This window comes from Uranotaenia lowii, chromosome 3, assembly GCF_029784155.1.
Source record: "Uranotaenia lowii strain MFRU-FL chromosome 3, ASM2978415v1, whole genome shotgun sequence".
Lineage (NCBI taxonomy): Eukaryota > Metazoa > Arthropoda > Insecta > Diptera > Culicidae > Uranotaenia > Uranotaenia lowii.
In genome coordinates this window covers 149,300,905-149,323,341 of record NC_073693.1, presented here as the reverse complement: position 1 = coordinate 149,323,341, position 22,437 = coordinate 149,300,905, and the positions used below count along the sequence as shown (strand labels likewise).

Sequence of the window (22,437 nt, the reverse complement as noted above, 5' to 3'; positions counted from 1 at the left end):
TTCATGTTTGAAAATTATTATTTATTCATACAGATAATGGGAAGTTGTCATCCCCTAACATATTTTTTTTATTTGGTTTTCGAATTTCAAGTGAACTTTATCTTTTCAGGACCAGAACTACTTCTAGAAATCTGTCACTACGCTCAATTTAAACTAGCTAAAAGAAAGAGAGAACAATCAAACACTCACTATTGTATATTTTTATTGTATGTATGTATGTATGGTTCCCCCATCGGTAGCAAGGTCCAGCCTATGTCTGTGTGGCTTGGCCTTCGAATTGCTTTTCAGCTTCCAGAGACTTACAATGGTTGGCAATCCACTCTGCTTGCAAAAGTCTCTTCAGATTAACCCTAGATGCATTCCCTCTGAAATATATAATTATTTATTCAATGAAACACATTTTACCTATCGGCAACTTATGGGATTCGAACCCAAAAGTTTTTCTTGCCGATACCGGGAATCAAACCCAGTACGCCTGGGTTACCAGACTCGCGACAACCTATCCACTATACCACATCAGCACTCTCACTATTGTATATTTTTATTCTTAATAAAATGATTGGCCACTCTGTAGAGGCTCCTTAAATTTTTAAGACCTATGGAAATCTGGTTGGAAAATCCATTGTTTTGTTTTTCTAAGGGAAAACCAATATAATGCTAAATGGTTTGGTTGTAACTGCCTCCACTCAACTTAAAACTGCATTCTGTCATGAATAGAAATAAACATGGAAAAAACACCTTCGTAAATAATAGTATTTTTGTAAGATTTCTACAGTGTTGCTAGATATTTATACAGTTATTTTTGATAATTTTTTGATAATTTAAAAATTTTCTTCGAAATTCATACTCTTTGCCCAAATTTCCGGTTGAAAATCTATTTTATCAAAATATTTCGAATTATTTTTATATATTTTCGAAGAATTTTTAATACATCTTAACTTGAAAAAAGAAAATTTAAAGTTTTCAATAATATTTATTAATAGTGCGTTGGATAAAGGAGACTCTCCTCAATTTATTATGTGGCTTATTTTTTGAGATGCCGATTTTTCTCTTTAAAGGTCCAAAACAATTACTGTTCATGGATTTTAAGTTTAAATGTTTCAAGAAGCACTCTGATAATGCTATACTAATAGATATGTTAATTTGTGAAAAAATATATACTATTTGAAAACAACTAGCGGAAAAACTAGCTGAAATTCCAACCGACTTTGAAAGTGATCATCTATTCCACATACACCGAGAAAAAATGCTTATAATTCTATCCCTTACACTTTCGTCGCCAAGAGTGGTTGAAGAAAAAAACGTCTAAATTTGAAAAGTCAAAACACCAATTTGGAGATATATTTTTTATTCAAACTTTTCTTGGATTGGAACTCTCTTCTTCTCCGTTCTTTAGCCAAAATTTGGTGCTGAAACGATATTTGCTGTATATGTTTTCATCTTTACAAGTTGAACATTTTGAGTGGGTGATGCTTGGCTACGAACATGTTAAGAATAAAAAAAAGCCGTGACCCTTATTGATTTCCTATAATAAACTCTAATTCGCTCTTGAGTGTTAATTTGACACTATTAGCAGTTTGGCAGCTTGTATATTTATTTAGGTGCATCCAAATAAAAAACTTCTAGTTCCCTCAATGAGTTCATGAATTGTTAATTTTGCACCATTACTTTTTTATGAACGCAGCCTTAAAGCCCTGACAAAAACTCTCAAACAGGTCAATTTGTCACTCCTCGTTTAAATCGAGGAATCGCTCTTGTTTTTCCACAGATTTTTTCAAAATTTATATTTTTGAAAATTTCTTAATGTTCCGCAAATAGTTTTGTCAGACAATATTCAGCTCAAATATTTCAGTTTTAAGTGATTTAAAGTCTTATAAAAATACTTTAAAAAAACATGCTTTAGAAAAATTACGAGGTTTCCAAAAACTATAAATTTTGTACAAATCAATTCACAAGTAAGAGAGATATAGCGGTACATGAGGCTCACTACAAAAATATTAAAATAATTTAGTTTTTTATGTTTTGTTAAACAAATCCACTCAAGCAACATATTTTTTTGTAAAACTTTCACCGTGTGACAAAAACTCATGATATTCATCGTTGTTAATTCATTTGCGCCGTGTCATTCTTCTTCAGATGCGTTTTCGGTGTAGTTTGATAACTTTAGATTTTTTTTAAACAACAATTTTTTTTAAAAGTTTTTAGCCCTACAATGCTTGAAAAACGTTTGCGTGTTGGTGTACCCAATTCAATGTTATCCCAGACCGGTTCAATGTCCGGCTCAAGCTTTGGAATGCCGAGGTGATTTGATTGCCCATTTGTCATCGCAATTTTTTGCCAATCATACAGATACGTATGACTACTGCCTTCTTATGTCAGCCGAAAAATGGCGTTTTGACAAATCATTACTATTGTGCAACGGATTCGCATTTGGGGGAGCCCTGCGCCAAAATTACTAGCAATTTCGCATACCAAATTGTACGAGTACTGACCAAAATGTCACTTTCTGTCAAATGCCAGAGCAGCTAATCGGTGTTGTTTTGAATTGTTCGCCGGCAGCCCAGCGGCTTGATGAATAAATGTCAGCCGAAATGCTCCGGCGTAGTTAGTCCGCTAGATTCGACAACCTTAGCGCATTGATGGTCTTGCCTTGTCTTGTACCTACTGACATATGTTCATGATGTGATTCTCCTCCGCTGCGCCACAGAGCTAGATCACATAACACCCCAAGATTGCCACCAAATCCGATGGCCAAGTGATCGCACTTTGCTGAGATTACAGACCCTGGGCAAGTTTGAGTAATACTACCACGAGGTTGAGCTAGATCGACGAATAGGTGGTGACGGTTGATGATCGCTAATTTCTGGCCGACCTCTCGACACTTGCTTCTACACATTGCTTTCTCAGGCTCCGAAAAGCAGTTTCGTTAGTGACTTAAATTCGCTAGTCTTGTATCAAAAGAAGAAAAAAAACTTGCAGATCTTCGAAATATTTTGGCACACTTATGGGCCTAAGAAGAAAACAGCGAAAAAATGATTCCAAAATTGACACCAATTTGCCAGCGGCTATTGCTAAAAATAAGCGTCCACCCCGAATCTTGTTGGTACCACCAGGTGATTAATTAGTGTCCAAAGAAGGTGCCTCCCAAATGGTGGAGTAGACACTAGTTATCTTCTTGATACTGCGCTTTGCCGCAAAGCCGAAAACCTGTTGAGCTGAACCGAGCTTTGAGTCCACCGTTCGTCGATGCCCTAGAAACCGGCCGGTTCTGGACTAATCATTTGACGGCGGATGCTTTTTTTAATGCCATCCGACGAAGGCTGACCGAAAGTTAGCCGCGTTTTTTGGCTTTCTCGGACATTCTTGATCTACATATTAGTGACTACTTTGGAACTTATGTTTGGTTGTGTTTATATAAAAAGATTTATCATTCCACTTTCAAAATGCTGCCTTTTATCATTTCTGGGGCAAAACAATAAGCTTTGATACCAAATTTTTTTTCTAAGTAAATTTAGCATGTCGGAGTTTCCGAATTCCTCCATTTTATTACTGTGGTCCTGTGTGAATTTGTTTCAACCTATATTCACGGATTAAAGCTTAGTTTTTTTAGAAATGGGACAGTTACGAATGCGTGTATCTCAAAAACCATTCGTTTGAACGAAATACTTTCTATGAAGAAAATGAAGGTTATGTTATGGTATTTCATGAAAAAATTTGAAAAAAAATATTTTCCGTTTTTTGTTAAAGAAATTTCTATGGTGTTCTTGGTGTCTCCCATTGGCCGGCGCACACTTTTTTCAGTCATGGTATTGATCAGTTTCTCCAACTTATACTTCGTAAAATCCATAATTTAGGTGAGTTCATCCTCCTTCTTCAATTTCTGATACTTTTCGGTCCAATACTTTTCTTTAAAAAAAAAACTGGAAGCATTTGAGTGGATACAGTTGTTTCGAAATGAACAAATTTGATTATTTTTTACCACATTTTTTAACGTTTTTTTTCGGTACCGGTTTTACAGCTTAAGAGCTTTGGAACTATCAAAACATGTTTTTTTGAGGTTGGATTTCAATGAGTCATCACTAGGCAACACTTTCAGCTTATCGGAGAAAATTGTTTTGGACATTTCAGCGATCTACCCTCAGTTTTTCGCTTATTAAAAATTAAAAATGCTGTTATAAGACTTGACTTCCTTGATGACCCTTAACCGTTGTTGCCGATCATGTGCTTCACTCCAATGCTTGATTTGAACTTTGTGGACATTATTGACAGTGTTTGTATATTTATCCACCACGAAAACTCAGTAATTCTTGGAATAATCAACGGTTTTGTCAGCTATCAATTTGATAATGACGAATTTTAAAGGAAACTGTGCAAAATTATTTTTTGCTTTTTCTCTTGCATCGTACATATCTAAAAAACGCGTGAATTTTAAATTTTGACAAAAATAGGTCGAAAAGAACTTTTCATAGGCAACAAAATGCTGTCAAAATTTTTAATATCCGATTACTAGTTAACGAGCTATTAGCAAATGAAAGTGTCCCATTTCTAAAAGAACTAAGCTTTAGTCTGTGCTAGAATGTTATTTATGAGAAGTCAATTTTAAATACTGAGTAATATCCACAAGTAAATAACTCACAGATGGATTGTAAGACAGAAATGAATGTTTTAATAGGTGGAAAGGTTCAAACTAGAATGGAATTTACATTTCTGCATGCTTTTCAAATTATAATCCAAAATCTATGGGTCGATAAAATGTTGGTGTTTTCAATCTTAGGGAAATATTTTCCTAATTAGTGGAATCAGTTCCGTCGGGGACGTGATTGGAATCTTTAAATATTCTCTCGAAAGTATGTGAAAGTGAATGCGTTGTACAACGGGAGTGACAAGAATAAAAAAAAGCCTTTTAAAATCGGAATGGGAAATGGAAAAAACAAAAATGCGAGGCACCCAGTGGTAAGAAGGTTATTGAATGGGTGTTGAGATAGTCGAGACAATTTGGTAGGTTATAGATTTAAATCCCAGTTATGATGGGTAGGTAAGATGTTATAATTGTTGTTGAATAATTGCATAACTACGAACGTTCAATCAGTTGCCAATCAGCCAGGTATATACACGGATGCCGGAATACCTGTAGTAAATGAATAACACTAAAAATGTTATCCGTTTTCAACTGGTTGTGTACCTGATAGATTCGTTCACCCAAAATATACTAACAGAAACACGTAATACATTCACTACAGAACAGCTCACACGACCATGGCTTCGGGTATGATGCTCGCGACATTGTAGATTTATCGAACTTTAATATCTAAAAATTGTTATGAGCACATACTTTGGCAAAACTGCGGTGAATCCGTGCACCCATGGTGGATTTGCAACATACATACATACTTTTCAAATTATAATCAATTGCACGAGAAAAATAAGCACTAGTCTGTAGTCTGTAAGCATGCGCGGTCCTATGGGAGGGGGGGGGGGTGATCGGGGTGATCACACCCCCCCCCCAGCGACAAAAAACCGTTACGAAGTACTCGCCAACGCTGATTTTGTATAGAACTTTTCCTAGTAGGTGTACTTTCAAATTCTCAAATTTTTGTTTGTTCAATAGAGACATTTATTAATCACTAAATAGCTTAAAATTGAAAAAAAAAAGTCGGTTTGCCAAACTAAAACAGCTGAACTTGCAATTTCCTGGAACGAATTTCACCAAATAGTTTTTGTTTAGGGTACTTACAGCGTTGAATTCGAATTTGCTGACCATATACGCTGCCGGCCATAAGTTTGGGATCACAAACAACGTATCGCTTATCTGCTAAGTTATTTTTAATGGTCTTGAGTTTTTTTTTACTTTTTGGATATTAAGTGAAAATGTTTTTTTCAGACTACCTTCGTTTAAACTTTAGTTATAGTTTTATCATTTTTTTTATTAACCCCTACCTCCCTTCCTCAAATGTTCACCTGAACAGATTCGATTTTTGTTTCCAACATCTAATACTACATTTTCATTTCTTGGTTTATTTTTCATTGCATGCTCCGATTTTTAGAGAATGCATCTCAAAAGCCCAGATTTTTTTTGAGTTAAAGATACCGAAACTGAGAAGAAAACTGACCTTAAAAAATACATTTAAATTTCAGATTTTTTTTTTATTTTCTTATTTTGGAACGTTTTTGAAAACAATTAGCTTTGATTGTACTATATCGAACTCGATTTATTGATGTAAAACGATTCTTCATAATCCAAACAAAATTTGGTAACTTATCAGATTTTTAGAATTTTAATTTACATACTTTTACGTTTGAAAAAGAAATTCAAATTATAGATAAATATATGAAAAATGGCCAAACACATCAAATTGAAAATGTGTTTTCTCGAAATAAGTTTTTTTTTAAATTAATCATTTATTTTTCTTCGAAGACTCGTTTAATGTGATATTTTATGTCTTTCATAAGCTTTTATGCACTTATACCCCTTTGGCTCGAAGGGCGTCATACATTTTGAGCCGTTATCACAATTAAACAATTTTATTAACGATCAAGAGTTTTTATAAAAAAAAAAAACCATTTTTAAATTTAAAATTTTCAAAATGAAGTTAACTATATTAGAAATGGTTACAAGTTGTTCTGAGACCAAGTTATGATTAAAATAGTTAAAATTAATTTGAATTGTGGGGATTTTATGGTATTAAAAAATAACATTAAAAATGTGAAACTTAGATTATTGGTTGAAACTTGATATCAGTTATGCTTCAAATTTCATACAAAGCACAACATTTTTTTTTGTGTTTTCACCTACTTTGATTAGTACTTTTGCTCCAAAGTTGTAAAAGGCTCGCGTTACCTGCGTATGCATGTGAGTGCAGTTGTTCACGCATGGTTTGTTTTCTATGCAAAAAGGGAAATTTATTTTCATCAATTCTATCATCACTTTTAAAATACTTCTAAAATACTTTTCATCAATTCTATCATCACTTTTAAAACACTTCTAAAATACTAATCACAATGGTTTCGCAGAATGCAGACGGTACTTTTGAACACATTTAAAGCTTATTTACATTTTTTATGTTCATACTATTTATTTTAAGAATATTCGTTTCACCGAAAACTTGAAAAGGGCTAATAGTCAGTGTTTTCGGCCTTTTGCACTATTCAATACATCTTAAATGATATCTATTCAACTTTCTGAAAATACTTCATCTGAAACTAGAGGTGATGGATAAAATCTGAAATTGAGTTCCGAAATTTATTTCTAAAATCAGTTTTTAAAGCATAGGCTCCAAAAACTTGCATATAATTTAATTTTTCCCAGGTGAGATAAAACTATTCCGTCATCCTCGACTATTTTCTCGGAAACAAGGCAATCGCTCAAGTTGAACATTTGGAAGACATTTTTCTTATTTTTGACCAACACGGCAGGATTTCAGGATTCACACAATTATATCGCCGATACTGTTTTTAGCTCATCTGCACAATAATATTTAAAATTTTCAGTAAAAATCAAGCTTAATAGTTAAGGTTAAAAAACCCACTCTGAATCTGAAAGTTTGGTTAATTCAATTGCAATTAATTATGACTTTTCACTGAAATATTGAAATATTATTAAATTTCAGAAATCAACTCTTTATTCAATATTCTTTTATTTAATTCAATCATTATATAAAAAGCTTGAAAATTTCAATTGGGAAAATTGCGAAAATCATCTTTTAATCAACACTTTTTCGCAGCGAACATCTAAGATTCACAGATTGTTTTAAAATATCAAAATAAAAATAAATATTAAGAAAATTTGTTAAAATTTTTTCACTTTTTTTCTCTTATTTAAATTTTTCAAATTACAAACCTACAAAATACAAGTCTTATTTGCAACTGTAAACCCCTCCCCCCTCTTCCACTATGTTTCTAAAAATTAACGTATTTTTGTCAGATAATTTAAGATATTTCACCCATGTTGTCAAATCGATCCTACATATTGACTGATTTTTGAAAGTTTGAAAAATCACCCCTTCACCAAGAGCCAACTCTAGGACTGCCCCTGTCTGTAAGACAGTTTATTAAATTTTTAACATAGGCAGAAGAAAATATTACATTGCTTGTTTTCAACAAAAAGGGACAAAGATGCATTTTTCCAAATGCTCATTATTAATGGTCTTGATCCAAAAATACAATGCAATAAAAATCCTATAAGTCCGACATATCAATCTTTAATCTGAAGCAATTTTCAAAATAATCAAATGGTTTTCGACGGAGTAATTAATTATTTTGTTTGCCATTCTATACAATACTGTCAAATTTTTATGAATATTTTTGTTGATATGCAAACATACTGTGTACAACGGATCATTCAAGTGTGTTATTTTTCATGCACTATGTACGAATTCCACGAAATCGACAACTGTCATCTGTAAAAAGCACGCCCAAGGTATATAGGAGGTGTAACCGTATATAAAATTCCCGATTCTGCCATTTTGGCAATTTAGGCTATGCAACTGCATAACTCAAGGAGTTTGTTTACCAACAAACCACAGAAAAGCTGAGCAAATAATCTTATGTTTGTAGACAAACTCATTAAGAGTCCCGCTCACTCTTGCCTTCTTACTGTCATAGTAGGAGAACCACGTGTTTCAAAAAATCTTGAACTCGCCTACTCAACTCACAGGTTATCCCAGGTTTATCCCAAAGGAATATCCCATGGATAATTTGTAGGAAAAAAATTCAGCTAGAACGATAAAGGCGAATGAGTGAGCCAACTCAAAGTCTCTAAAATAATGAAAGAAAATAAAAAAAAATGCTAGAACGACGACCTTTATGGAAAAGTATCAGCGAGCATCGTCGGAGTCATTCACAACTGACTGAAGAAATGTATTAAGGTCGTGGAAGGGGAATTCGAGAAATCATGACTTTTTGTTTGATCTCGTTGCCCAGATTCCATGAACCGCACATAGACGATCTTTTTGTTTTATGACCAATCGGATCGCGATCTTCGGGTGAAATATTTGTCTTAATTTATACTTTAAGGAAAAACTTGTATTTTTCGTTCCTCCCAAGTAAAATACTTATATAAACAAAATTGTTGATCAGACGCAAATGTGAAGTTCAGATGATTGGTAGCGATTTTTTTCATTTTAAATATGCAAAAAAGAGATTTAAAATTATTGTTTTGCAGTTTTAGATATTTGAATCGATGTACATTTTTTTGTTTTTCCGAAATTTCATATTTGGAGTATAATTTAAAACATTACTGAGATTTTTTGTTGATAATCATTTTCTGAATAAGCAACCGATTTCACATTTGAAGTGATCTTTAGTTAAGTAAGTTAAAAAATGAAGTTTACTTGTATTATTAAAACTAAACATAACGACACTATGTATGTATATACCTTTAACAATTTTTCAACAAAAACTCTCTTGTTTCTTAACCGATTTTTACAAAAATCATAGTTTTGGAAAGCCTGTAACATGACTCAAATATGATGTCGTAACAATATTTAGCTAAAATAATTTATTTCAAAGTTATTCAAAGTCAAAGATTTTTTTTGCACATAGTTTTATTGCGATATTCTGGCGTTAAGATTCTCAAAATTCAGTGCAAAGCTGGATTCAGTTGTTAGAATTGTCTTAGAAAATGCAGATTGATAAACATTTCTAAAAACAGATATCTTTGAATAACCGTCACAAATTCAGTATTTCGTGTTTTGTAACTCTATTGATGCCAAAATACCTCAAATTACGTCAACGTTCCAATTTACTTTTCAAAAATTTTCTACTGTGATTGGAACAGCTTTGGCGGTTAATTCATTGAATAATACGGATTAAACATCACTTTTTTACACTTTTTTGGTCATGTTCTAAAGAAATTTAAAAAATTCAAATGTGCATATGAGTCATCATGCATCCAACTTCAGCTTTCTCAGGCAATAAATGAGTATTTTTTCGAGCACTCAACAACTGGCTTACAGTCTTCCTCCTTAACCATGTTATTAAAAAAAAAATCTTTGATTGTTATTGATTGTAGCTGAATATTGTCAAAGAATCATATTTTAGTCACGTTACAGGTTTTCTTTTTTTTGTAACATCTCCATTCGAAACGGCTCATACCTTTAGGCTTTAAGGAGCACAACTTGTTTTGAAACATGTTCTGATATTTTGTGACGTTAGTTGTAGAAAAGTGATTGTGGATTTCAAATATCTCAAAGTACCTTTACGATTCTTTGAAAGAATAATTTTCAGAACCAGCTGACTTCTGAAGTTTTAACTATTTCTAGTTATTCACGTATTTGATTGTTGTTGAATCTAGTAAACAGTCATTGGATATTTCTTTTAGCTTTTGCGAAATTACACAGAGATTTATACAAAATAAAAAAAATATTAAAAAAAAAATAAGAAAAAAAACTAGATTTAAGATTTGTTTTAAAACGGATAGAACTTCAAATGTATTGAAAATGTCTATATGTATTTTTGTCATCTTGGTTTTAAATTAAACACAAATCATTTTTATGGTGTTTTTCTTATGTGTTTTTTCCTGTTATTTTCGCTATAGTTTTTTTTGTTCTTTGTCTTTTGCCATTTTTTAAATTTTAATCAATTTTATCATTTGAATTATTATTCATTTGTGTGAGTCTGTTAAATTATGCGACTTTTATATTTTTGGTTGCTTGTCATTTTTTTGTCATATTTTTCAAGTTTCAAGTCATTTTTGCATAACGCACTCTCTTTCGGAGACTACCTTGGGTTTAAGAGAGTCAACATTCAAAATTTTCAGCATTAGTTGTTTAATGCACATATTATATTCTTTATTTTATTAACATAGCTTTTCGTCTCACGATATAATTTGATGAATATTATTCGTAAAATTTTTCCGGTCCATGGCAATTGTTCTTCAATTTCTCGGACATCCCACGCCTTACGAAATGTACAAATTGAAATTTTAAGATTTAAGAGCACACTTCAAACAATCAAATGAAGTTCAGGTGTCTCTTGATATGTTTTAGCATATGGTCTGGTTTTGTTCATTTCTTGACAATTTTAGTCTGACTTTTATTGAATGTTCAATAACTCTACCGTTAAACTACAGCATATACTTCAATTTTAAGTAATTTTAGATCACAACTTCAAAACAAGCATTTTTCCGGACATAACATCTTGCAACCCTCTAACAATATGACTAAAATGAAAATGGAATCAAATGAAGTTTAAGTTGACTTTCCTACGTAAAAAGCAAATTTTTTAAGAACCTTACTTAGCGAAAGAGTTAATTCTATATGTTTATGGTTAAATTTTAAGCAAATTATGGTTTTTTTCCTTCGAAGGGTTTGTCCTGGGAGTTTCTAGACTTTCCCCACGGTTAAAATATTGATGCATTTTTTTAAACTGAAGGAAACGTGTTTATTGCAGATTCAAATAAAACTATTGTTGAGGTTAGATTTCATCCTTGAAAAAAAAATTTGTGCCCTATTGCAAATGCACATTACTTTGTCATTTTTCAACGGAAACCGTGAATTAGACCATAAAATCTCTTTAAAGTTATATAATATATTCAAGCTAAATATTCAAAATAATTTTAAGTGTAAGAAGAATCGCAGATATGCTTAAAAAAGTATTTTAAGGTGGCGTATGCATCACTAAATATTTTGCGAAATAAACGCTTTTGAGCCCATTTTTTGTTCCATCATGGTGGTTTTTCACTTTCTTTGATATGCATTTTTGTCTTTTGCATTTTTAAAATAAAATCAGTTTCAAGCTTCAATATTCATCATGCTTGACTTGCAGTTACCAATGAATTGCACATATTGTATCAATTTCATGCATCAATTATTTGAAATCTCAAAGTGAATCACATTTGAAAAAAGCAAAGGTTTCACGAAGATCAAAAAATTTCATTGAATTGATAAGCGCGGTTTTGCGACCATTGAAGATCTTTGCTTACATATGTCATGACCTTAAATCCCTGACAGATAAAAAGCCCACATTTCACAGTTTTCATCTGGGTTCAACACTAACCTAATTATGAGAAACCTGCTAAATAATACCACTAAATATGCCTGTAAATTAGTCTTATCACAGCCACGAAACGGGGTTTCCAACTCTTCGCAAAGGTTTACGTACCTGCCAACAATTCCAAGTTATCAGTCAAGGTTCGACCTCATTACCATACCCTCATCACTATTTCTGCTAGTCGATCATTGAACCTCTCTTCAGTGAGCCGTCGAAAGTTTTGCCACTTTTTGTAAACCTGCCTTTGAATGATCACACCCAGCAAAACGCTTACCGAAGAAATTTTAAAACAAAAAAAAAAACCTGTGTAGGTGCGATTTTTTTTCTTCTTCAAACCAAATGCGACGCTGGCACGTTTTGGTTTGACGCCACGATGGCTCAACTACGATCTACGAGAAAGAAAACGACAACAAAAACAAACGGCCCAGCTGATTAGCACCTTCGTACAGTGAATTCCTAATTGGCGTAACTGCTACGGTCCGGGAGTTCTCTGAAGATGGCTGAATCATCAGGGCCTACACCTATAGGCTGAATATAAGACCTGGAGGTACCGTTCGATGCCAGCTGAACTTCCACCAGACACGGGAAGAGGTGCAAGCCTAATCGGACCTTCCGGAATGATTTGCTTCTTGTGCATTCGATTTGGTGTGGGGTTTCTTTTTTTTTTCTCACTTTACATAGGCAGATTCTGTGTGTGGTTTTGATTTGTCGTTATTTGTATCTGTATCTGTATGACTTAGGTTTAAAATACATACCTACTCAAATTTGAAACAATTCATTTTTGCTGTTAAATACACAGTGTTTTTAAGAAAAAACAAATTCATCTTCACGTCCAGAATGTTAAACAAACGAAATCAGACTTCAATGGTTAAACAAACTTTGTCAGTGCTGACCAACAGAACCAAATGAAGAATAGAAAGTATACACCAGTCGAAGAATGCCTCTCAAAATTCTATATGGCTTTACACCTATAGAAGAGGTTGCAAAACTCCAATGCCTATTTAGGCAATCTCTGTGCCAGAATGCGCTAACAAGTGAACTGTACCAGAGATGATATGATTGGAAAACCACTGCTGGCATAAAGATACGAGCTGCCAAGTAAAATGGTTCATGACCACTCCATTCAAGCGGAACAAGATAATTATTTTATGGGATTTTCATCCTATTGAATAATTGGTAAGAAAAAAAATGGTGAGAATCGAACTCACAGCAACATCTCATCTCGACTTGCCAGTCTGATATCTTACTCACTGCACCATCTTAGTCTTTTTTTATCCTTCTCTGATGGGAAAGGGATGAGAATGGGAGAGGAGTGGGGTGGGAATGGGAAACTAGAAAATGTTTTCAATTGCCGGTCACACGCACAGCACATCTTGGCTGATGGTTTTTTGCCATGTCGGTTGGAAACAAAGAATGTTTTTATTTTAATACCCGGTTTACATACACACACAGCGCTCGCTACATCATTCGACAATATCCTGGATGGCTGATTATTTTCATCCTGCTTTGTCTGATGATAGCCATTTGTCTTATGACATGACATGGATCCTCCTCCTCCAGTTAGGAGGCATCCATAAATTACGTATCGCTTCTAAGAGGGGAAAGGAGTAAGCTCGAGCTTTACGAATTGTGACATAAAGGAGGGGGGAGGTATGCTCATCGTTACGTAGCGATTTTTACTTTAAAAATTTCAGTCTACTAATCGCAGCTATTTTGATGTCATGCAATTTTTGCAGAATGAGAGGAAACCATTCCGACGAATACAACTAAGTTAAGTTATGTTACAAGGACTAAGTAAAGTAAACAATCAGATTATCAGTGAACAAGCACAGAGCAACTCGTAATAATATCTACAATCAATTGATTTTATCAGAGAGTTTCTTACTCAAGCAATCCAATAACAAAATGAAATAAAATTAGTCCTGATGCCAGATTTTAACCGCGAACCTTCTAGATATAAGCCGCCATGCTGCCATGCGGCCACGCCTAGACGTTACTCAAACGGTAACTAAAATTCGAAGTGTTAATAAACATTCCTAGAATACCTGCAGGGTCAGCCAGCGGTCGGCAGTTAAAGAGCAAGTATATTCTTAATAAACAATATTACGAAACGGCTAATAAATCAAATATCCGTTTCAATAATATCGGTTTATAAAAATCCTTTCGGGAGATGTATTTAAATACAGGCAAATTTGTACATAATCAAAAAAATGTGTCAAACTTTTTGAAATTACTAAGACATTGGTTTTGTTGATAATATTTAAGATACATTTATTGAATACTAGCTGACCCGGTGCAAAGCAGCATCTTTTTAAAATCAATAAATTGTGTGAACATAGTTTCATTCTAATTAAATTTTCGATATCTTCACAATGAGAGCTTTCACTTCACATGTTTTTCAATGTTTGTTTTTAAATCTGATATTAAGAACTCGATTTGTATGCTTTTCTCACCAGCAATGTGAGGAGGGTCCACGAACTGCCATAACAACATTTTTCGTAATCAAATTACATCACATTTCACATATGGCTCTATTTGCTTGATAAGTTTTCAAGCTTTACATACTTTCCTTTTTCCAGTTTCTCCTCTTAAAAAAGGGGGGTCATGAATCTTTAAAAAACCTCTCATGGTTTCTATTGCTTGAAATGTTTTGAAAACTTTGCGATAAAAGCTCCCCCATTCCTGGCTCTGTACTGTATGGAACTTTTCCTTTAAAAAAAATAGAAACATTTTTTGTACTCGAACACTTTTTCTTTCAAATTTGGTTCCGTTTGTTGGATAAGTTTCCAAGTAATTCAAAAAATTGGGCGGAACTATTTTCCCATCTCTTAACCCCCACTGAAAGGTGAAAAGGGTTTTTTAAAAACCATAGAATCATTCCTCGTATTCTTATACTTTCCCCTGCAAAATTTGGTTAAATTTATTTGATGAGCTCTGGAATTTGTCAAAACAAAAGTAAGGCACCTCTTTTCTCTTTCCATCCCGTGAGGGGAACTGTATGAGAGCTCCCCTTCCCCCTCCCTATCGAATCAGTGAAAGGAGGTAGGAGCTTTAAACAATCATAGAAAAAAATTCTACTCAAATACCCTTTGCTATTAAATTTGAATAATAAGTTCTCGAGTGATCCAAAAATATTGTATGAAAACCTACCTCCTCTTTCCCCTCTTCCTGTTGGAGAGGGTGAGGGGTCAAAAACATAAAAATAACATTTCTGGTATTTGAATATATGCCCTGTTAAATTAAGATTTTTTTTTTGTTCGATTAGTTCTCAATTAATGCATAAACTGTAAGGGAGACTCTTTTTCCACATCTTATCCCCCAGTGAAAGGACAGATGGGCCTTATTCATAGTAGAAACTTGACTCGTAACCTTATACCTTGCGTTGTTTTCGATGTAATTCATCCTTTCACGAACAACATGTTTAACATCCATCATTTTTTTGGATGCTTGAATAGATTTGGCCCTTTAATTTTTCTTCAAAAGATGAAACTGTTTTTAATCAATTCTATTCTATTCTATTTTGTAAATTTTTAAAAGAATTTTAACCTACATGGTCATTAGAGTGCCCCAAATGACCCGACCTTTGAAAAAGTTATGTGCTGCAGGATAAAGTTGATCTTATGCCTAGTGCAAGATCTCATGCCAAATTTGGGCCAGATCGGATCACGGGAAGGAGTCGCTCAACGAGCCTGAAGTTTGTATGGGATTTTGAGACATTTTGTTCGGAAGAAACATTAAAATCCAGTTTTTCATGGATAACTTTGGTTTCCTTCGGCCGATTTCTTTAAAAATGGGTTTTCTTAAAGCGCAAATTATGACATTTTTTTTATCCGAAGACTGCAAATCGATTCGAGTTGAAATAAAAAAGTTATAAGGCTCCAAAAATGGGCAAACTTTTTTAAGGGTGGTATTCATCACGGTTTATGTCGCGACAAAATGTTCGAATGCCCCGACTCATTGTCAATGATGAATACCACCCTTAAAAAAGTTAGCCCATTTTTGACGCCTATTAACTTTTTTATCTTAATTCGAATCAAATTGCAATCTTCGGATGAAAAATTTGTCATAATTTAGGCTTTAAGAAAACTCGTTGTCAAAAGAAATCGGCCGAAGAAAACCAAAGTTATTCATCAAAAACTGGTATTTCATGTTTCTCCCGAACAAATTGTCTCGAAATCCCATACAAACTTCAGGCTCGTTGAGCGACCCCTTCCCGTGATCCGATCTAGCCCAAATTTGGCATGAGATCTTGCACTAGGCCTAAGATCAACTTTAGCCTGCAGCGCATAACATCTTACAGGTTTTGAATTTCCCATACAAATTTGGGGCAGTCTAATGGTCATTCGTCCTCTCTGTTTTTTATCTTTCCTATCCTCAATCTAATGAAAATCTCTGTTGGAGATTATCTCACTTTTCAAGATGGATAATCTTCTCGTACATTGGTTTGTTTTAATATTATTTATTCAGAAATTACTAAAAAGACCTACAAACTTTGTTGAACCATGATATAAACCTACTTTGCATGTTTTCAATTCTTCAGATGCGTTCAAAAAGAATAAAAACGCATGAAGCTGCGCACCTACTTTCAACTTTGACGAGCTGCCATTTCTCTCTCAGTTGATTTTTTTTTATTTAAATTTAACACAATCTAGTTCAACTATCCAACTAACACTCTACAAAATTTTAAGTCTTAACAATAACGAGAAACAAAGATAGAGCTATTTCCGTAAAAAAGGGAAATTTGGAGTTGCTTCACTAAATTTGCTGTATCTTCGACCATTTTCATTGAAAAATCTTCAAAATAGATCCAAAGATGTTTAAATGTTTAATCTGAGACCAGACCAAGTTTTGTCAAAATCGATAAACGTGCTGTGCTAGATTTGGACTACATGTTCGAAATCTACCTTTTTCTAAAAGCTATCAAGCTTCGCCTATAATTCTTTTTATTTTCATGTTTCCCTTTCTTATCTTCTTTCTCTTTAAAATGAAAGTGTTAAGCTAAGCACATAATTGTAAAAACAAAAACGAATTTGGCTCTTTAAAACCTGAAAGTATGAGCCGTTTCAAATAAAGATTTACAAAAAAAAAAATGTTGAAAATTGAAAAAAACCTCATTCCTGCTATGTCTTGTAATAGAAATTGTTCCAACAGAGCTAGTATTTAAACACAAGAGCGAATAGAATACTCGTTTTAATTGTGTATCAAATTTGTTTATCGGAATAATTATAGCAGGTCATTTCGGAAACTCTGTTTTTCTTATTTTGAACTCTGTTGAAACATTTTCTCTTCCGAAACAAAGCACGAATGAAGTTTTTATCAATTTACAACATTCTTTGTGATAAATTTTGATTTTGTGAAAGAAAAAACCAAGAATACATGGATAACGATGTTTTCCATACAAATATCCGTCCAAAAAAGAATGAAATCGTCTGCTGGACGATAATGAACCTGATTTTCTACTCGGCACCATTTTTGATCACGTTCATCGATTTTGACGAAACATGGCCTGGTATCAGATTAAACCTTTTTACATCTTTGGATCATATTTGAAGATATTCAATGAAAATTGACGAAGATACAGCAAGTTTAGTGAAGCAATTCCAAATTTCCTTTTTTTACGGAAATAGCTCTATCTTTGTTTCCCGTCATTGCAAAGACTTCGAATTTCTTATAGTGTTAGTTGAATAGTTGAACTAGATAGTGTGAAATTTTCATGCAAAAATATCAACCGAGAGAGAAATGGCAGCTTGTCAAAGTTGGAAATGGGTGTGTAGCTTTTCACGATTTAATTTTTTTTTTGAACGCAACTGTATATGTGTATTTTTTCGCTTTTTTAATTTACACTGTGTTATTATTAGTTAACCTTAAATGTTGAAAGCTCACTAATAGTTTTTTGAAGTTATCGAAAACAGATCATCTCTGAACTCTGAACTCTCTATTGTATTATTTAACCCCTTAATGTATGGAGCATCCTTATTTTCAGAAAAAATTTGAAAATTAGTTTATACAGACCAATTGGTGTTTTCATGCGTAATGGTCTTTAAGGCATCGCAAATATATTAAAAACTAGAAATTTTCATACTTGTTCATGAGATTTTTCATTGAACACAAAATTTGTTGCAAGTTACCCCATTTGTTTAGGAGGGTGAAAATCGCATGTTTTTAGAAAATTAAAAATAACTATAGGAACCAATAATTTTTCTAACTACGCCAATTTGATGTCCCATCATCCTGAAAACTTTTGATGCATAAGGGGTAGGGTTAACTGTGAACATAAGTTTTTTAGAAGCCATTGAAGTTGAAAATTGTTGCATGTTGCCCCAGTTGATGGTAGTTTTCGAGTCTATAGGGAACAGCCAGGCAGACAGACAAGAAAGATAATAAGATAGATATATAATAGTTTAATTTATCTCGATGTTTAATACATGAATTGCCAAAACTGTTTTTCAATGTGTTATAAACTCGTGGTGAGTAAATACAGCTCGACACAATTTTTAAAGTGAAATTTTTTATTTATTCCAAAAATAATCCTTTGCGAAATAGGTTTAAGTTGTTCCGAGTTAAAAGTTTCAATTAAATTTATACATTTAAACAATTTTCCAACTAAAAAAATAACGATTCATTGATTAAATGCCCTTTAGTGATGATTGCTCACATTTCATATTCATGAATAGGCAGAATGCAGTTGACTTGTTACATAAAAGTCTATTGACACATTCCACCGTGACGTGAAATCGCTTTTCCGGACTTTTCTGCACTGTTATCATTCTAGAAGTCAATCAATTAACTTGAAAATGAAAAAAATTGTAGCAAAAGATCGCAAACTGAATTTTCTTCAAAATGAATATAATTTGGGCATTTTAAAATTTTAGTTATTATTGTTGTGATTAATTACTTTTGTGACGTGAATTCACGCTAGAATAAACCATTTCGGACTTTAGTACATACATCTTTGATTATCTGTTAGGAAAAACCAATTAAAGGCACCGAAAGCTTTTACCTAGTAAAACGGAGATCCTCTCCTAAATTTGCACTAAACAAAGCACCTAGTCATTTATTTCACCGAACAATATCAACAAAAAAATCCAAAAAAAAAATCCCAAAATAAATTTGCATTTGTATTGTGGTCAGTTTTTTCGGCTTATAAAATGTAACTTGCACATAAACGTCATCGTTGGTTGGTTATCTTCCGACTACACTGCCCCTACTCGCATAACAGTCCCATATGAATTTTCGTCATTTTTCATCTAACCTTACAGTTCGTCATTTTGAACATTAGACTTCAATATAAATTAATAAAAAAAAACTTTGTTCTAGAAATTATGAAAAAAATATCAACTAGTGATCTCATATGAAATGTACCCGCATAACAGTCCCATATGTGAAATACTACGGATGTAGTTATCTTACTATGTTTCTTCCGGTGAAATGATCTTTGATTTATTGCTTTAAGTCATTTAAACAAGATTCAACTCACTTGATGTCGAATTATGCAAACTACACAGTAAATTTAACTATAGTTTTTGAAAGGCAGGCTAAAATAAAGGAAGGATGGTCTTCCTGTGAGAAAAACTATCAAAAACAACTTATAACCATGATAAGATTCAACTTACAATGTGGAATTCACGAACTACATTTACAAGTTCAGAAATGATCAAATTTAAGTCTTAGAAGGTAGCTTGGTGAGCAAACCATATTCTGTATGGGACTGTTATGCGAGTAGATTTAAAAAAGCTCTCGAATATGCTCGCATAACAGTCCCATAACAAACAAAAATGGTGCTCCAGACCTTACCAGTTGCCAAATTTCGAAAATTTCAGGTCCTACGATTTATTATGACAACCTAGAATACATTCCATTAAACGATTTTTGTTTATGCTGAAAGCTGTGGTCACAATTTTAAAATGTATTCCAAAACAGAAAAAGCTGATTTTCTCGCTTGCTTGTTTTTGCATATGGGACTGTTATGAAAGTAGGGGCAGTACAGATGACATAAGATTTTAAAACGGAAGTTTAAACGAAATATCAGAAAAATTTAAAAAAAAGGGAAAACGGACACCATATTGTTTTCTATGACCGGACAAGAAAATATTCAAAATTAAACATGATTTCAACTTGAATCTTTCATTTTTTCATCTCTATAGCACCCTCAAATGGTTGGCAATAGATATGGATTCAAAAGCGAAAATATGTTGATCCTCTCAGAAACTTTAGATTTTTGTGTCCGATCATAGAAAGTTTTTCTCTAGTTTTTTTTTTTCAAAACAAATGATTCTTTCTGTTTGCCAAAAAAAACTTTTATGAAAGGCTACAAAGAACGTTCAGTATTCAAAGCCCGTTTTCATAAGACCTGTGCAAGTGATTTTAGTCATTTTGATACGTTTTTGTGCCATTGGCGACAAGTTAGGTGAAGTAATTCGTAGTATCCGGCCATAGACAACAATTTTAGAAATGAGTGAAAATTTATATTAAATTATTCTCTTACCACACGAATCAGTTGTAATTTTTTTTCTAATTAAGTTTGGTGACAGAACATTGATACCCTTAAAATCAGTAAAGGAATCAATACTGACAAAAATATATTTTTGAAGTTATTGCCAAGAAACCTTAAGTGTCCGGCAAGTTCCCCTAACTTTTTTTTTCATCAGTTGTTTAATGTTCGCGCCCTTGTGATTTGCGGACACAAATTTCCAAACGAGGCAATAATGGAGGAAACAATATAAAAAATTAACAAAATATTTCCTCTTAGGTAATGAGTAAGCTGAAGAAAACATTAAACTTTACCGCACCGCAAGAGCTCGACTTATCGCGCTCTACCAAGGGGAAGCAAACCAAAATAACAACAACAACAGCGACAGACCAAGAGGTAAAAAAAGCCCTCCCAAAATCCTATCTTCGGAAAAGCCGCACTCACAAACGCACAAAATAAACAAAAACACCATGGCGCGTACTTCTTCACTGCTGCTCTTTCGACTACACTACTATACATTCGACGATTCAATACTTACTTAATCGGGTTATTAACACACAATTGATCGTTATACGTTGAACTTTTTAACGCCGCACAAGATGAGCTTCCAAACGCCACTTCATTCGAAGAGCAGCGGTTGCGGTTAAGACGGGAGAAAAAAAAACAGAATCAGCTAAACTGCTGTACATCAACTACGGAACAAGAAAGGGTTTTTTCTTCACTTCTCGAAACGGTTATTTTGATTGTTGCGATTTTTTTTCTACTCTTCACTTATTCAAAGCACAACGAACTTTTGCGCTTAAAAGTAAATTGCTTCACTTGAACTTCCATCCGTTTTTTTTGGGGGAATTCGGTTACATCACACCTATTTGAAGTGTAACGTTGCGTTGATGAGACAACGTTGTGTGTTTCCTAACTTTCCATTCTTGTGTTGTAGAGTTTTTGCAGATTCTTGAAAGCGGGTGTTCTGTACAGCATCACATGTTTCAACCCCAGTACACTCCGTCTGTTCTCGGGGGATTGATTTATGGAGTTGTCGATAGTGATTAGCATATTTGGCATGGCCACCGTGTGGCGGCATTCACTACTATGCTAATACCTTTTTCAATCGAACGAAGGGTGGAGGGGCTTCTGGTTCGGCACGTATTGAAGTCACTACCCATCAGAGATAAACATGGTGGCCGATGCTGGGCCGCATTATTTAAGAGGGATTCCTTATCCAAAGTGCAGGTCTGGTGATCACTGTTATATTGTACAGCTACCGATTCTTCACTTGTTTTTGTATTTTTCTTTAGCTGCTTCGAGACACATTAGACGTTAACTCACAGTTTATTTCAGATGTTTCACAACTCGTTCTCCTTCGACGTCTTCTTAAATGTACACAACTTTTCGTTTTCCGACCACTTCTGCTGGCTAGGTCTGGCCGTTGGCCAAAAACCAAAAAAAAATCAACCACTTACAATTCGGTGCGGCCAGGTTTTGAAGCATCCATCCTGTCGAGGTTACTTCTAATCAATTATTCCAACTGAACGGGCACGTTCTCTTCGAAGGTTATTAATCCTGAACGTCATCGTGTCACACAGCTCCTAAGGCTAGCACTGCCACCCAAAATGTAGAACATCACACCCAATTACCCGTATCAGTTTCACAAATAAAAACCGCACTTGTAGGTTATCCAACTCTAATATCACCGTCAATCGGCCTCAGTATAAATAATAGCCCAATCGAAAACAAAATAAAAAACCACAGAAAATCGCGCCAAGCCTTCCACAGGCCTTCCTCGGACACTAGGCTGCATGAATCGAACACCTCATCAACCAAAGAAACTAAGCCGCACAAACAGGGCCCAAACGGAGAGCAAAAGCCAATCCCACACCGCGACCGCTCACTCGAAAGTCACCAGACGGACTGGTTTGAGTCCCCCTCGAATCGGCTGCCGAGAGTAGGCAGGTTTTCGCTTTCGCTTCAGCCAACCAAAC

General features: G+C 33.9%; 1 protein-coding gene across 1 annotated transcript in view; it reads right to left on the bottom strand.

Moving 5' to 3' along the window:
- Positions 1–22,391, bottom strand: part of LOC129758599 (putative uncharacterized protein DDB_G0282133) — a 509,097-nt gene extending 486,706 nt beyond the window's left edge. Inside the window, exon 1 of the mRNA XM_055756144.1 lies at positions 20,997–22,391. The gene's annotated coding sequence lies outside the window, so the exon portion shown is untranslated. The remainder of the gene's footprint in view (positions 1–20,996) is intronic.
- Between the last annotated feature and the right edge of the window lie 46 nt (positions 22,392–22,437).